The sequence below is a fragment of the Enoplosus armatus genome, chromosome 10, assembly GCF_043641665.1.
Source record: "Enoplosus armatus isolate fEnoArm2 chromosome 10, fEnoArm2.hap1, whole genome shotgun sequence".
Classification (NCBI taxonomy): Eukaryota; Metazoa; Chordata; class Actinopteri; order Centrarchiformes; family Enoplosidae; genus Enoplosus; species Enoplosus armatus.
The window spans coordinates 3,827,792-3,846,425 of record NC_092189.1 but is presented as its reverse complement, the minus strand read 5'-3'; positions in this window follow the sequence as shown (position 1 = coordinate 3,846,425).

Here is an 18,634-nt window from a genome sequence, read left to right as displayed (position 1 = left end):
CACAGCCCGGTCCACCTACTACTCACACCTCATACACTCTGACTCCACCAACCCCGGGGCTCTTTTCCACAATAAACAAACTTCTCAAACCCAGTGACAACACCTCCAAATCCCTCACAGTTAGCAAGTGCAAGGTCTTTCCTCTCATTTTTCCAAACAAAAAATTGACACCATCTCCAGCAATCTGACCACCTTCCCCATCCTCTCCACCTCCCCACCTGCCCCCACACCCTTTATCACACACCCTCTGTCCCAGTTTTCCCCTGTGTCGCCAATTGAACTGCCTAAATTCATGGTTAGAATGAAAAGCTCCACCTGCACTCTAAATCTCATCCCATCCAACCTTGTTAAGGACTGCCTCCCAGCTATCTCCTTCCTCATCACAGAAATAATTAACACCTCCCTCAGCTCTGGTTCAATCCCCAAAACACTCAAATTGGCTGCTGTCACCCCCATCCTCAAAACAATTCAAAGCCAACCTCATTTCCAATGATCTGTTTGGACCATTTCAATCCGGTTTCCGCTCACGGCACAGCAGAGAAACAACCCTCCTCAAGTCACCAATGACCTACTCCTCCTCTCCTCAGACTCCAGTCATCTCACTATTCTCATCCTCCTGGCACTGTGGCCTTCGACACCATAAACCACACTATTCTTCTCTCCAGCCTTGAATCCTCCCTCAACATCACCGGTGCTGCCCTCTCCTGGATAAAATCATACCTCACAAATAGACAACAGTTCATCAACAACAACGGATCCTCTGTCCCAAGACATCCCCCAGGGTTTGGTGCTTGGTCCCCTCCTGTTCATCCTCTATATGCTCCGCCTTGGCAACGTAATTCGCCGTCACGGCCTTCATTTTCACTGCTACGCCGATGATGTCCAGCTTTACATCTCAACTAAATCCATCACCACTGCAACCCTCTCCACTCTGACGAACTGCCTCACTGAAATCAAATCATGGATGCAAGCCGACTTCCTCATGCTGAACCAGACATGGATCATCACTGGTCCCAAATCCCTCACCAAAACCACTCACAACCTCTACCTCACAATTGATAACTCCATTCTGTCTCCCTCCCCACATATCCGCAACCTTGGAGTCATTTCTGGCAGCAACCTTTCCTTCGAAATCATATCACCAGAACTGCCTTTTTTCACTTAAAACAAACTTAGCTTGTCCCCACCCATCACTCTTTCTCTGCCGCTGAAACTTTGATTTGTGCATTCATTACATCCAGAATTGACCACTGCAACAGCATTCTTTATGGCACATCATCCAAAGTCCTAAATAAACTGCAGTATATCCAGAACTCTGCTGCCTGCCTGCCTGCCTACCCACTCCCACGACCACATCACCCCTGTCCTCCAGAACCTCCACTGGCTCCCTGTCCGACAAGGAATCCAATTCAAAGCCCTCCATAACCAGGCCCCCCTCCTAACTCACCGATATGCTCCACCACCACACTCCTTCCCTGCAGCCTCCGCTCCTCTGATGCCAACCTCCTATCTCCACCTCTCAGGACCGAGCACCGGACCTGGGGCGACAGAGCCTTCTCCATAGCTGCCCCCTCCCTCTGGAACGCTCTCCCCAAACACATCTGTGACTGCACCGAACTGCCCATGTTCAAGTCATTATTCAAAACTGCTTTTAATGTGTGTTTTATGTTTTTAATATGTTGCTTTTATCACCATTTTAAGTTATAGAAAGTGTCTGAGTACCATGCAAAGCGCTCTATAAATAAAATGTATCATCATCATCATCATCATCATGGTGGTCAGCTGACTACCAGTGGGGTCATCTTTTAATATCTCTGCATGATGATGTGTTCATCGCCAGTTAACGTTTGCAGCAAACTGATTCCTCTGAGAAACAGGTTGCCTGTCCAGGGTTTGATGGAGCTGCTGATCATAAACTGTCGTGACGTCCTTTAATAAAGCTGGTATTGTACGTTGAAGCTCCTCCTTGTGGTTCTTTTGTGCCTCCATGAGGATGTGAAATTTCTCCTCCAAAGTAGCTTTCAGTGTATCCTCAGTGTCAACTGCTTCCTCATGAGTCTCAGTCCTCCGTCCGGACTGACTGAGATAATCCAGAGTCCACAAACAAATCCATATCCAATAAACAATAGTTGGTGCGTTTTGCTCCACGGCTTTGCTTCACTCCACTCCAACTGTCTGGGTCCTGTGGATGCCCATCCAATCCAGTTATATCCTCCAACTGATGTCCAACATCTCCATCCTTTGCTGAAGTCATTTCCACAACTGAAACGGTGGAGTTACGCAGAACAGGGTGGCAAATATGTATATTTTGTTTGTTGCAAGTGCTGAAAACAATGCCAGGGATCCGGAAATCTGGGGTGCCACTTTTTTTTTGTAGCAGGTTTGACACGTTTAAATAAAGAGGGGTGCCGGTCAAGTCAAGTCGAGTCAAGTCAGACAAAAAGCAATTCAACAAACAGACCACAACTAGATTCAACTATCCGTCTACGTGTCAATCAAAGGGCCAGCAAGCCAAGCAATGTTACTGTGTGTGTGTGTGTGTGTGTGTGTGTGTGTGTGTGTGTGTGTCAGAGAGAGAGAGTGTGAGAGAGTGTGTGCATGTGACATCCCCACAATCCCAACAGTTAATCACCAAAAGAAAGACCACTCACAGTGTTGCTGTGGGGTTTTCCACAGATTCTCCCTGAAAGAAACAAGAAAAAGAAAAAAAAAAAACAGTCAGGGAATCCAGCTGAATGAACAGCGTCTGTATTCACAGTTCATTCACAGTGATTGTTTGCAGCTACACACCAATGTACCTTCGATCAATCAGTCAGTGAGCGGTCAATCCTCGGCTCAGCGTCTGCTCCACCAACTCCTCCACCAACTCCTCCACGGCCGGGAACAGCTGCACGAACTCCGTCAGCGAAATACGCGCATCTTTACTGCGTGATTCTTCCTCCAAACACGGACTCCAGGTAAGACGCTGGGGAGGCTCTCCTCCGCTGACCGTCACGGACACCGGCAGCTCGGGGAGTCTGGCAGGTTTCTCCCCAGGTGAGCTTCACAGGTGCGCGGGGTTTTTTTTTTTTTTTGGAGAGCTGTGATTGGATTATTGGATGATTGTGGGTGTTAACTTTGGGAGGCGTGAGTGAAGGTTGAACAGGTGGGCGGTGATGTTACTGCTACTACTGAACAACAACAACAACAATAATAATGATAATAATACGCTATATTGAACAGACCCTGGTCGTGTGTATTGTGATTTTGAGTTCAATGACTCTTGTTGTTTTGTATTTTATTCTATTTGTCAAACATGTAACAAAATCGAAAAGCAGACTGACTGTCAGTGTGTCTCTATTTGACTTGTATTTGCAGACTTTGTTCCCTGTTTTCTCAATGGAGGTCAGTTATTACCACTAAAAGATGCGCTATTTAGGGTCGTTTTCAGTAAGTGAATGGGCTGTGTTCTGACCTGGAGCACAGAGAAAAGCTGAAATGATGGGGACGTAGACAGAAAACGCCATTTCCACTATATAAAAAAAACTTTCTGCACTTTTCAAGTACATTATATTATATTATATTATATTATACAGGGATGTCTCCCCAAGTATTAACCAAGGAAAATAAGCCAAAGCCATGCCTGACAAACCTGAGCTTTTATAATTCCTCATGACACTTTATTATTTTCCACCATGTCAGTAATTCAGTTAATGTAAGCCTAACTGTTGAGATTCTAAGTAACTGGAGACAAAGCTTTTTTTTTTTTCTACTCCACATAGACCATAAACCTTTTAATATAAAAACGAGTCATTGAAATCTGTCGAGAACGTTATAGTGGTTTTTATCCAGAAAAACAGCAGCTCCCCCGTTTACTTGTACTTGTTTGCAGACCAGTCTTCCCCTGTCCAACATGGCGGCGATGTTGAGGTATCCCAGCAACCCAATGCGGCGTCTATGTATATATATATATATGTCTATGGCTCAAATGCTGTCATCATGTGGTTGAATGCTAATGTTAGCTGTCAAACGGTAGCTTATGGGTTATCAAACATGTTCGGAGGGCGGGACATCGGGCGTGGATGGCTGGACGGCCAAAATTTGGAACAGCTGGAACACAGGGGAAGGAGGGGGGAGAAGGAAGGGGGTTTATCCTAGAGCAGAAGGCCGGCGGTTGGATCCCCGGCTTGGGCAAAGATGAAGACAGCAGTTTAACACAGAAAAAAATAACTGCACAAATTGATGTAGAAATGAATGCAAAATAGTAAAAGGTCTCAGAAAATATGTATCGCAGCATCCATGTAGCACATACGTACATAAAGCGGTACGGATATGACTGAGAAAGTTTACCCCTGACTTTGGAAACAGTACTTTCACAAAAACAGTCGGACGGAAAAAGAAGAAAGAGCAGAAATGATCAATGCCCACTGCTTACATGCAAGTTTAATGTGTGTACGAAGACCATGAGCAGTGAGAACAAGATGGTTAAATGATGGTTCTGAGCTGTATTGTATGATGCACATTTGTTCCAGTTGTCTGCTGCTGCTGCTGCTGCGGAATCAAGATACTGCTCATTTACAAGTGGAGTGTGTGTCATATGATTCACATGAGTTCTGTTTACGCATGTTAATGACTGCTGACATCTTGATGTTTACTTTTCATTATTTTGCACATTTGAGCTCTCGGACAGTCTTGACCTTTGAACCTTTAAAGTGAGTCAGCAGCAGCAGCAGCGAGCAGCAGAGTCATCAGTGTTGCACTTAAGTGTCACGTTTACATGTCAGAAGTTGTGATGCCTCACAAATAATCGGAACTAATAAAGCTTCCAAACACAGTGCAGGTTGTAGAAAGAGCTTGTTTCATTTAGAAATGACAAGCTGTAAAAAGCCACATTGCACCACCAAGTGGAGTATTTAGAAGCTAAAGAGCCAGATATTTCCCTCGGGAGTTGGTGGAGACCGAACACGAACTAACATACTAACAGAGAGTTGTCGTGAACCAGCTCAGAGTTCAGACAAAACAAGGGAGACCACACAGATAATGACGGATTAAACAAAACAAATTAACTTAACCGATGCACAAAAAAACAGAGAAGCTGGTAAATCAGTATTATCAGTGGTGTAGGGAGTGCACGAGTGTGGGTAAAAGCAATGTGGGTAAAATGTATACCGTGAAGCAAATCTAATAGAACCCAAAACACAACCCTTCTGGCTGGGGGGAGAGAGAGAGAGAGCGAACGGCCAAATCCAGCCCTCTTATATGGCAATCAGGAAGCGCTGATTCAGATGTGGCTCATCCTCCTGACACTCTGTATCCTACACAAGAATAGGAAAACACAGGAAAACACACACCAGGAGCCACAAACAAGAGTGGGAGGGGTCACCACAGAATGAATATATTCATCAGGTGGCACAAACACCACTCCGCGTGTAAAAAGACAAAAAAAAAGAAAGAATTCAGGAGGAGCTGTTTCCTCAAAAATGAATCCAGATCATGGAAATAATAAAAACATTAGCAATACATAGAGATAAATAAAAAGGAAAAGTGCCCCTCAGGCTGAAGTTGTGTCAAGAGCAGTATGACCCATCTGTTCTTTAAACCCCTGGATTCACTTTCTTCCGGTCCCACCTGACCCAGTTAGGTCCCAGTTGTATGTCCCACCTTCAGCTCTACGCGGTTGCTGGTCGGCTAGTACCAATACAAAAAAAAAAGGAAAAAAAAACAAGAAAAGTGTCCCTCAGTCCCCCGAGTCTTAATCCTGTCTCCTCTTCATGTCCAGAGCAGTGTGACACACGCCCCTGGGTTCACTTTCTTCGGGTGAACACTGTTGTCCAGGTACGAGAGGCTGACCAGCACCAGCAGTTCAGCCCTCTCACGCTGTTTCTGGTGTCCAGGGGAACCTGGAAGACAAACACAGGCTGTTTGTCGGGTTTAAACACATAATGTGCACAATGTTGCACAATGCAGTATTAGATGATAAATTATACAGTCAGTTCGGTCAGTTAAGACGGTCAGTTCAGCCAGCGGTTTCGTGATCCACAGTCCCACAGAAGTCAATGTGGCTAAACTGTGGATCACTCTTCATTGCTTTCAGGCAAAATGCATTCGGTGACCTCATCCTTCAAATGACATGAACGGTTCTCTCACTCAAACTCGACCACCACCAAACCTCTGTGTATTTACACTCCATTTTACACATGTTTACATACTGTTGTCAAAACTGTAAAGCACTGTATGTTCAAGACTAAACATAACTAAAAAAGAAACACAAATAGATGCATGAGGAGAGGGGGGCAGGTGAGGCAGGATCCAGAAGGCTCTGTAATTGTGTGGGACGATGTGGCGTTTCACCATCTCTTTATCTGATTCATTTATGCAACATCAACTGTGAGGCAGCACAATCCATGTAATAAAGAAGTGACCTTCTGTCTGTTGTAATGGAATCTGGGTTTATGCTAAAGAAATAAATAAAAGATACTTTTTCAAAGACAACAGTGACACTGTCTGTAATGCTGCCTGTTGTCAGTGATGTTTATATATAATGAGAGACACAGTGTTCTGGTTCCAGAGTTGATCCTTCGACCTGTATCAAGTGTTTTCGGTTGCTTTAGTGCTAAAACAGCGTTACACCTGACTGTCATCCTCACTTATTTTAATGTTGACGTTAACAGTAAAGACGTTTTTCTAGACTTGGTTTTAGTAAATAACCAGCGGAACAGATACGTTTGGAGGCATTTTAGTGCGAAACCAATGAATGTCTTCCCCTGAAAACCATGTTACGGCGGACATGTCAAGTTTAAGTAAAGTTTCAAACCCCAAAAATAACTTTTAACTCTGAAAAAGTTTTGAGCTACTTTTGTTGTAGTTTTCCAGAGAGGAAGAGTTTTAAACAGAGTGAAGGAGTCTCTACTGTTTCTCGCCACTGTGGCGGGTGGCACAGAGGCGGTACTGCACCCAAATATTAAAACTGAAACTGAACTGGTGATCTCGATCGGACACAATGTCCATGGGGATTCCATGGAGGCGAAACACACGATGCACCAGGAGGTCAGCTTTTTACAAGGCTGTGGGGAGTTTGGGTAATGCCACAAAGTGTACAGTCTTAGAAAATCTGTCCACAATGGTGAATATGGTTGTTTTACCTTGAGAGGGTGGAAGTCCGGTTACAAAGTCCAGAGCTATATGAGACCATGGGCAGACAGGTACCAGCAAGGAGGCGAAGCAGACCTGCAAGTAGCTGATTGGAGGCCTTGGCACACAGTACAGGCAGCGTCGAAGGCACGGGTATCTGTAGTCATGGTGGGCCACCAGAAGAACTACTTAAGGAGGGACAGAGTGCGACTGATGCCTGGATTGCAGGAGAACCGAGAGGTGTGTGCCCACTGAAAGACCTGGGAGCGGACAGAATCAGGGACAAAGAGGTTATTATCGGGACCGTTGCCTGGACCTGGCTGGGTCTGTTAAGCGCCCCTGACCAGAGACTCGATCTCCCAGATAACTGTGGCCACCACACAGGAAGCTGTCAGGAACTGAGGGAGAGAGCGTCCAGCCTGAGGTTTCTGGAGCCTGGACGGTAGGTTAGGGAAAAGGAAAACCGACCAAAGAACAAGGCCCGGCGGTCTTGTCTGGAATTTGAGTGCTTCGCTGTTTGGATATAGGCCAAGTTACCCTAACCCTAATCCTAACCCTGGAGGACCTGGGAGAGGACCACTGTTATTCAACCCAAAGTGCCCCCATAACCTGGAAGTTGTGTAGAATGCTGACTCATAGCAGCTTGATATATAAAAGCCTGGTTCTGGTTGTGTAAGATTTAATCACTGTATCCAAATTGGATGAGGTGCTGCAGATGGAAGAGACATACCTTCGCTGGTCCCTTTGCATGGTAATGAGGGTTTAATAAACCAAAAAGGCAGAACCTCAAACTTACTTCTAAAAGTTGATGGAATTGGAATTGGTGAGAATCAGCCCAGTACAGACTCAGATTTCCTTGTTTCAGTGCCTTAATGACAGTAAAAATTGACTATTGTTATGCATACATGTAGTAAATGATTCATATCAAAGAGAAACAGGGAGGACCAATGTGCACCGAATGGGTTTATATGATTTTGGAGGGTCTCTGTCTGAACTACATTAGTCTTGCATAGCCAGACCTATCTCCACACTTTGGAGAAAGGTGCCCCTGCAAAACGGTAACACGCAGATAGCAAAAAAAAGGGGGAGGGGGGGGGGGGGGGGTTCTGACTGAAATAGAGACTTAACAGCCTACATCCAGTGAGTCAGACTAGAACTACATAGATGATATAAACTCTCCCTATCAGGACGCACTGACAACTGTTTTCCTCCGACGAAACACTTTACACTTTAACAACATTGCAATTAAAAATGTGGAGCTCCAGGCAAGTTCCCAGCTGGAATAAAACCAGGAACATTACAGTTATATAGTATGTGTCCGAGACCATGTCACCTTCATGTCTTAAACCTCTATTAACTGAGGTCTTTTGGCCACTTGGGGGCAGCAGTAGCAAGATGTAGTTTAGATGGCTAAGGTGTTAGCTAACAGTTACTTATTTACACATCCAGCAGACATGGACAAACATTAGCATTCATTTGGAGTCTCTGTTTCTGCTGTCTGATTCTGGACAGGTGCTGTTGGGTCGTGTACAGAAGATTCATCGGAGGTTTGTCCCTGAAAGCGGCTGCCTGTGTCTGGAGACGAGGCTGATGAGAGCTGGGGGAGTGAACCAAAACAGCGTCGATGCGTGCCGTGAAACCAAAGCAATGAGCTGACAGACGCTAAAAGAGCTGAGGGGAACTGCAGAGTTGCATGAGTTAATCGCCACAAGCAGCCCCTTTCATGTTACGTGTAGAATACATAAAACGAGTCATCTGAGCGGCTTTAACTGATGACTTCTCATCTGATGAGAAAATACTGCTTCACGAAGCCTTTTCTAAGCCACTTAGTGTATGATTTACGACCACCGCGAGTTGCAGTTGTCATAACCTGGCTCTTGAGGCCATGACAAAGTGGGAGACACAAGAGGCATGTGTGTGCACATCAGTGGTGTAAGGATGTGCGTGGGGGGAGGGGGCGGGTGAGAATGGCACGTGAATGTTCCGATGCAACCGACAACAACAAAAGGAGACCGACGAGGAACTAACGCCGCCACATAACCTGAAGGGCTGCCTGCAGGGAAAGAGACAGAGATCCCTAGATTTTATAGGCTGGGAACACCGGGCCCAGATGTTACCAGGAGGCACTGATGACCAGCCTGTCAACCAGCCAGTGAGGTGAATGCAAGTTTTCTCATCAAAAAAAACAAAAAAAAACTGCAGGTACTACAAAAGTAGAGGGATGAGAGATGCGAGTAAAGGCAGAGGGAATAACCTGAACCTGAACTACTATAAGGCATCTGTCCCAGTCCACCGAGCCACCAGGCAGCACCGCTCCGGCTCCTCTGAGACGACAGAATGAAGCCACAATGTGCATTTCATTAGTCCTCTCTGCCGTGTGTGTGTGTGTGAGTGTGAGTGTGTGAGTGTGACAGTGTGTGTCACAGGTTAAGAAGTTAGGGACAACTCCTTTACAAAAGGGTACAAAAGGTTACGGGGCACTAAGCTGAAGGACCTGTCACTGTGTCTCTGTGAAATGATCTGATGAATCAGGAGGAAGATGAAACGCTGTCTCCGAAGCACCCTGAGCAGTTCTGTATGTGTGTGTGTGTGTGTGTGTGTGTGTGTGTGTCACCCCGCCTACAGCTTTGAAAAGTTTTTCCCAGTCACAAAGAACAGACAAACAGGAAAAGAAAGAAATAAAAGGCTGGGGGACAAAATTACTCAAGAGAAATAAAGACAGTCTTGTGTCTTTCGTAAAAGGTAGAAAGAGGGAGCGAAGAGACGCAGAATCTCAACAACAACAGCCATGATATCAGCTGGATATCTAATTTGGCTGTTAGGATAAAGAGTGATGTCGCCTCGCTTCCGGTGGCGTCCCCTGACGCAACAGAAGCCAGTGGCTAAATCAAATTAACATCTCCTCTGACTCGGTGTCCCCACAAGCACAAATCAAGGTGCTGAATTGCAAACAAGGACCAGAGCAACAGAACAAATCAATGCCGCCAGGCCCTCAAGTGTGTGTGTGTGTGTGTGTGTGTGTGTGTGGTTAAAAGCACTCTCCCCATTTGTTTGCTTCCAAGAGAGGCTGCAGATTCCAAATGAATGAACAAGGATGGAGGCAGGGATAGATAAAAAGTGTTTAAGTGAGGTCCTGGTTAAAATTGGTCTTAGTATACACACACACACACACGCACACACACACACACACACACAAATGTGTTTCCATCACTTCAAAAGGACATTACATTCATTTCCTGGAGACTAACCCTTAAACCAAGTCTTCACCCTAAACTTCAATAACTTTCCCCAAAAGGAAGGCGAGTCCCCACAATGCGACTGTCTAAACTTGTCCCCACAACACGAGTAATACATGTCCCCACACACACACACACACACACACACACACACACACACACACAAAAAGTCTGACAATTGCATTTTATTCCAGAAAACAAGACAGCAGCGAAAGGAGAGTAACCGTGCAAAATTTGTCCTGTTGTCAAAAGCGACAGCAGGTCTTAGCTGCTGATGGCCGTCTCTGCTTTTATTTTGGTGTGACATGGCCAGGAGCCTCTTTTTGAGGTTGCCGCCATTAAGTCAAGTCCGTGTCGACACTTCCTCTCATTGTTTGCTGCAGACTGAGGAAACAGAAAGATGAAAGAGGGGAAAGGTAGAGAAAACGTCAGTGTGTTTTTATGCTAAAGATTGCATGTAAATAATCTGAATACAAACCAACATATTGTTATATATTTAGCTATGGCTTACAGAGTCAGGGCCCTTTTCTATCAAATGAAACATGGACCAGTTTTGTAGGTTTAATACATATTGATTGTGAACTGATCAATACTGCTGGTTGCGTATGGGTAGCACGCAACCTAAGCTGATTCAAACGAAACAGATTGGATTGATTAGATTCAACACAAATATGTGAGCAACATGAAATGTGAGCTACCAGCAGCTTTAAGCCAAAAAAAAATACTTTTATTGGTGTCTCCTTTCAAAAGCCAACAAGTCCTCGTGCAGAAAATACAAAATTGGTTGTTTGTCATTGCTTTCCCGTGGAAAAAAAAAAAAATGCAAATGTTTTATGAGGCAGGAAATGCATTCAGCACCTTTGTTAGACCCCAAAGATACACACAAGGCGTTTCGGTGAGTAACAGTGAATGTAAACAGAAGCTCCACAGGCTGCTTTTCAGCTTTGGTTACAGCTGTCTCTGTCGTGTCAAAAGTCACACACTTTGCTTACGCATTCATCCACAGCGACAATCACACAATCAGCTGTTTTGTCAATGGAGTTCAACTTTTAAGCCAACATGAACAAGAAGTCCTCAAAGTGCTCCAAAAAAAGAAGAAATAAAGACTTCAACAAACTTCTACAATCTGCCAGGAAAGCTTTTCAGGCTTCCTTGGGTCTCCGTCTTTATAGTCCCATAGAGCACGAGCATTAGAGTCTTAGAGTCTGGCTGAGCCAGATGTCTTCCCGTTGGCTCCCTGCACACATGAATAGCATGAGAATAATTTACTGCTATGGCTCTCGGAGACTTTTCAAACAGTGTTGGATCAAATCTGATGACACGAAGAGTCATTTCAGGGTGTCCGTGATGCTCATAGGGTGTCCGTGATGGTTCATTTCTACACCAGCAAAACTGATAATAAAAGCCTCATCAGCCTGAGGTGCAAATGTGTTTTGTCTTTATATTAGTTATGCCATAAACAGTGATGGACACATTATTAGAGAGTGTCTCTTAAATATCTGCCCAATTACAACTCCCAGAAATGTCAAACCCGCTTCCCCCTCCATCTGCATAATTCTCCACTTGGTGGCCATTAGCTGAAGTATTACCAAGTGCATTTCATTGTTATCACCTTGACTGTGAAATTTTGCCAACAATAGCTGACATTTAGGAACAATAACAAACTGCATAATGCTGATCAAATCCTTCTTCTGATGCCATATGGAAACCTTTCCATTGCATTACTTCAACGGCGGGAAAACACATTGACGTAATTTTATTTTGGGTGACATTTCAAGGAGTTTGCTGAAAATTCCCCTGACAGCTGGATGGAGACGCGACCAGCGACAGAGAGAGGATAGTCAGTGTGTTTCGTTTTCAACCCTGCCTTGTTCATTTAGCACTGGGATGTCTTAGTCTTCATTCCATCTCCGCTCTGTCACAGCCTGTCCTCACGGCGTCTGTCAGCGCCGGGTTCATCACCGGCACTGAGCTGAAATCGTATGAAAAAATAAAGTTTCTCTTGGCACGGACTGAAGACGGGGGCAAAACGGGGACACCAGACAGAAATATTACTGTCATCAGAGGGAAAAAAAAAATTAATCTAGAGGTTTTTGGGAAAGAAGGAAAGAAAGTGTTTCTCTAACTGTGGTGATGCTGTGGATTCTTTGAAATTTGAACTGGTTTTTAACATTTGGAAGCGTCCAGAGGACATTCAGGCATGTTAGGGAGACAACAACAGCCTGTGGTGTGTAATTTTATCAGAAGGAAAATAAAAGACGCATTTGAATAGAATCTTAAACAAAGGTTCCACTTGCCCCTGTTTACAGAAGGTCAAAGGTCACGATCGGGACAGGGTACTAAAGCGCAGGATACTAAAGCTTGAACTCAGGAGCTTTGTTTGAAGTTTAGCCTCTTTCAACCTTTCGTATCACAAACGAAAGTGAGGTAGGAATCTTCATGAGAATCATACACACTCTGACAAACAGAAATAAATGCATGCACACTTCAGGTCCACACTGCACCTTTTTTTACTTGTTTGTAACATAAAAATATGATCTAAAAGTCACGTTTGAATAAGGTTTAAGCATCGATCATTGTCACTTGCTGAACTTTACACGCATTAGAAAACTTGGACTGTAAACATTTATGATGATGCCAACAGCATAGGCACAATTTCAGGGTTAACAAAACACGATTTGACACATTTCTAGATTAATAATAAGCCAGACCAATTCGCAAATGCAGATTAGTCTGGAACCTCTCAATTCATTTCCTGCCCCTGGACGCTACAACCAATCAGAGCAAAGCAAAGTGTGACGTAGCGGTAGGCTGCTAGGCTAGCCTGTTCCAACATCCAATTCATATGGCTTCTAGTTCAACATAATCCACGTTCGGCAAGACATGATTAAGAAGCCGACACTTAACAGTTCGTTTAACACTGACATGACAGCCGATTCAGAACGTTCCACATCAGCGGCAGCCATCTTGGTTGTTTACGGAAATGATATTAGCTAAACGGTTGCGATTGGTCCGACCTGAATCAGGTCAGATGGAAATGTGTCTGAACGGGAGGCGGTGGGGTGGGGGGAGACGCATCCGACAGATCAACTAAAACATGAACTCGCAGATTTGTCTGGTTCCCAGGTGCTGTACTGTGCTCCTAGAGCTGCAGCCTAAAAATAAACAGATGATCTAAAAAAAAAAAAGCGACTCAGAGGACCTTCATCAAATGCATCTAACCGTGTTTGATGGAGGTTGCAAGACCAAACTGGGGTTAGTGTTTTTTTAATCAAATCTTCACCTTGGACTTGAGAGAGTGTTGAACCTCTATTTTTTTTTTTATCTGATTATCTTTGAGCACAAAGCAGACCAGACTCTCTTCTTCCATCCTTTGGCGTCCTGACACACACACACACACACACACACACACACACACACACACGCTGCTTTCAACAGGTATCCTTATCAAATGAATGCATCCTCATAGCTCTGTGAACTCTGCCACTCAGAAAAGTGTTTGATACCCCCCCCCCCCCCCCCCCGCTCTCTCTCGCTCTCTCTCTCTGTGTCTCTCTCTCACACTAACCCACACAACCACACAGTTCACAATCATTCCCTGAAGACATCTCTAAAGACTTTGGTTCTTTCTCAAAGAGGTTTCAAAGAGCTTCTCTTTGAATTTCTGATGTCTGGGGAAAAGCTCTGGAAGTTTGGAAAATCCCAACCAAGAAACTTCAAAAACTACTGTGTGTTGGCATACACACACACACACAAGACACACACACACAGTCTGTGACATAGCCCACGCATCCACGCCGCACAATTATTCCATCTCAGATAAGAACATGATCTCGGTTCACAAACAGAGGCAATTTTGATGGGAGTACATTCAGGTGGGTTGCCTTAGACAGATATCAATCATCAACCCGCCGGTGGTAGTCCTGGACCGTGTGTCATCAACGGGGTGCTGCAGTGCAAGTATGGATTAGACTTTGAAGTCAGTTTCTGTATCACGGCTACAGTCCATCTTCTTCCATCCCACAGGATAAAAAACTGAGACTAATTTCAATGCAAGTCTAAATTTTCCTTTTTTTTTGTAAACAGTCCAGAGCAAATGAGTTTCAAAAATGTTTTAAACATGGGACGAAACACTGCAGAAACTTGGCCCGGGTGATAAAATGAGTGATATGTACCGGCGATAGACACTTCACCAATAGCCATGAGAACATTGTTCCATAGTTTCACTTAAATGCATTGAATGCAAGCCGCCGTGAAATCACATGACGATTACGCCCTGGCTCCGCCAATCATTTAACTGTGTGTGTTGTTCGGTTGGAACGTCGACACGGGACACAACCAGTGAGAGAATGAGTGCAGGCAGTGAGGATATATATATATATATATCATAAGAAAGCACAGGTCAGCTCGCGAGGATGCTCTTTCCAGTGTGGAGATGAGAGAGGTCTGGCTATGCAAGGCCAGCTCCTGAGTACGGCTAATTCAAAGCAAGTTAAGGCGATGAAGTGGTTACATTTCAAATAAAGTGGTTTAATTCAACCTGGTCTTTGTTAAAAAAATGTTCAGTCATTATCGATATCAACTGAAATGAAACATTTTATCGTGATAACGTTTCATCTCAAAGGGGCACTCCACTGACTCCCGAAGAGCAGTTTGCTTGTCATGTCAACAGTTTTCTGTGTTTTGTGGTTTAGCGGGAGCATTGTCAAATTTATGAATAAAAAAAAGAAGAAGCGGAAACTGGGGGTTTAAAGTTCAGAGGGTGGGGGCATTTACCAGCCAGGGAGGGTCTAACAAAAGACACTAATGAACTGCAAATGTCTGCCTCATGTTATCGTGTTATCCGGCCGCTGTGTCTTTTTTTTATTCGCCCCAGCAGCCGATGTATCGACCACACAGCTGCAGCTAATCACGGACGTGCTGACCTTGTGTGCCTAGTGTGTGTGTGTCTGTGTGTGTGTGTGTGTGTCGGGGCGTCAGCTCAGACTGATCTCAGAACTCACCAGGAACTTCTGTTATTTCCTCTTATTTTAAGTTCTTCCTCTCATCTTACCGGTTTATAGCGTAGACTCATAAACTCCGGGGAATAAGCTCAATTTCTTTTTTCTTTTTTTTTTTTGTGCTTAAGTTGAAACATTTTCAACTTGCACGGACGTGTCGTCACCTCAGAGTGAATGCACGGGTATTCGCGCACGCTCTTCGTAGTGGCTTCACATGCTGTTACTCCGTGTCTAAAATGTGCTTCTCACAGTGTTTGAACACACCAGTGGTTTTGACCACTCCATCAACTTTGTGGAGGCGCAGTGCACGTGAGGTCGACAGGAATCATAACAAAGGCATGCATGACTTGTCAGATTCCTAACGGGATAGCAACTCAACCGAAACATTGTAAAGGATGAGAGAATACTGTACGAGCTAACAAATCATGAAACGAGATGTGAAAAACATTCAAAATGCTGTAGAGAGAGGCATTTTTCAATACTCTGAAACACAACAATTCGTCATTTCATCACATCATTCACTGCGAGAGAGAGGCTGACAGCTACAAAGCTTAGGACGATGGACTATAAACTGGACGGATCGAAGCGTGCTGTGTGCTGCTGCGTGTTTTGTGTGTTTCAGAGAGAAAGGCAGGCGTTTGTGGGTGTGTGTGTGCGCGCAAATCTCCCCTCAGACTCTCGGCTTTATTAGGGCCAAGTGATTATGCCATAAAAATCACGTAATTAAACCCCAAAACACACGCGCAGGGACCAAGGGACTGCGAGTGTGTGTTTGAGTGGGGGAAAAAAAACAAAAAAACAGAGACAGAGTAAGAAACGGAAGTAGAGATTGTGTGTGTGTGTGTGTGTTTGTGTGTTTGTGTGTGTGTGTGTTTGTGTGTGTGTCCCCTGTGTGCTAGTTATGGCTGCCTTCCAGTGGCAGGCACTCTCATTTGGTCCTGAGGGGGCTCAAACACACACATGCAGACACGCACACGCACACACACACACACACACACACACACACACACACACACACACACACTTTCTCTCTATTTAAACCAGCAGGACAATGGAGCCAGAGCTTCCAGCTCCATCAAACACATGGTCTACACAGGAAGCCAAGGGGGGATTGAAGGCGTGTTTATTGAAGCCTCGGTCTGTGGAAAGCAAGGATCTATTGTTAGACAGCCAGGTATTCTTTCACTCTCATCCATCCATCCATCCTTCAGCCACCAAACACACTTAGCTAAATAGGATATTTCAGTTTCAGACCATCTGCGGGACCGCTCTGAGACAAAGTGTCAAAATGTTAAAGTAATGTAACGATATAAATACTACTTTTCACTGTTCTCTATGATTGATCGCTATGAGCGATTCAGCCTACATCCAGCCCGTAAATTTAAAAACGTATAGCAATCTGGCATGCAGGAAGTGATATGTTTAATACATTCTATTCATTTCCTTTGGGACAAGTGGAAGATTAAATGGGCGGTAATAGCCCCGATTTAACTCTTCAAAATGTAAATTATAGTAAATCTTCAACAAACTCAACATTTGTGAGTAATCCCGGCGGACCAATCTGCCACTGATTTAGAGTCGTTCCCCTCTAATCCTTCCAAGAGCTCTGTGCAACAATCGAGAAGCGTGTGAAGGGTGTTTGAGCCTTAAAGACTTGTTCAACTGGTCGACTTGAGCCAAGACAGCTTGCTTTTGCAGAGTGCTCAATTTATTCAGCAAGTTTTGTGAAGTAAACCCTTAAGAAGGCTAAACAGCGCAAGAGCAGGGGAGTAAACAGAGAAGTGGATGTGCGTGAACTCATTGTGCACTCACAGTAGGACAACAGAAGACTCCACAGGGGAGAACAGAGACTAAGGAAACTTTGGCTGTGTTTGTTTGAGTGTGAAATGTATGCACTGTCCATGGCAAGTGCATTACTAGCCAAGTTGTGCGACACTACACCTGCGACGATGCTAATGCTGATGACAATCCCTGTGTCCTCAGTTTGCTGCTCAGCATAGTGTAAACTATTGTCTATTTAGTAAGGACTAGTCAACGAGGGAGTCATTTCAGACACAGCCCCTTAGTTCAATAGTGAACAAGCTGGCAAGCTCACCTACTACGCACATGGAAGAAATGTGCCTTAGTGCAAAAGCCTTTGTGTCTTTCTGCCAGAAAGGCTTCAGGAAGTCATGTGACACAGTATAAAGAGAGAGACACAGGTCGGGGTGGAATGGACGGGTCAAACACAGGACTTTCACCCAGGCTACTGCTGCTTGTGTCCCGTATGAAGTCAACGTTGACTTTATTGATTATTCTAACCATGATTTTTTTCCAAAACCTAACCAAAGGCATTCTAACACGTGCTTAACGTGAAACAGTCGCAGTTTGGTTAGGTTTAGGCACCAAAGGTACTTGGGTAGGCTTTCTGGCAGAAATCCCTCAGGGCTAACTACTCCCATGTGCACCTGCTACCTAGCGTTTGCTCACAATGAATAGCAGTAACTTGAACTGCTCTAGATGTCTTAACTTACTTGCCAGAAGGTTGTCCATCTTCAAAAGTAACGTTCCCGCATAAGTAATTACAAAAACTGTGGAAATGATTTAAATGTAATAGTTTAGCTGTAGCCTGAATTTGTAATATGACAGAAAATGTGACCTTGTAGATACAAGCACTTACATGTGTGCACTTACTGTAGCCTATAGATTGAGGTATCTATAAACAACTGTGCACACAAAGCGCTAACGATGCTAACAGATAGTTTACAGCTACAACACACACTGCGCGCACAAATCGAGAACGGTGAAAAGACAAGTGGTACACAGGGGTTGTAAAAGAGACTAAAAGCCTTACTTGCATGTTGAGGAGACCTGACAAGACAAACTTTACTTTGCCATGTTTTTTGGTGAACAAAAAGCTAAAAATAAACACAAGAAAAACATTGCTAATTGCTAATAACTCAGCCCTCTCTGCGCTAGCTACAGGCGCTCTCTTTATTTATGAATTACTGGAACATTTTTGAACTCTTTGCCATAATTTGTAATAATAATAGTTTTAGGGTCGCCATCCTGTCCTACCACTTAATATCATTGATGTCTGTAACGCAAAACACATACAGAATCTTATGAATTACCAATTCGCTGTCAGTGCATAGGCTATATGATGTGTCACACACATCAATACACCACTGTCTAAATGAATAACCTAGCTATGTGATTACTTGATGATTACATTATATTGATTGACTGATTATATTTATGTTCTGAGGCTTGATGGCAGCATATAAAAAACCAAAAACATATAAAAAG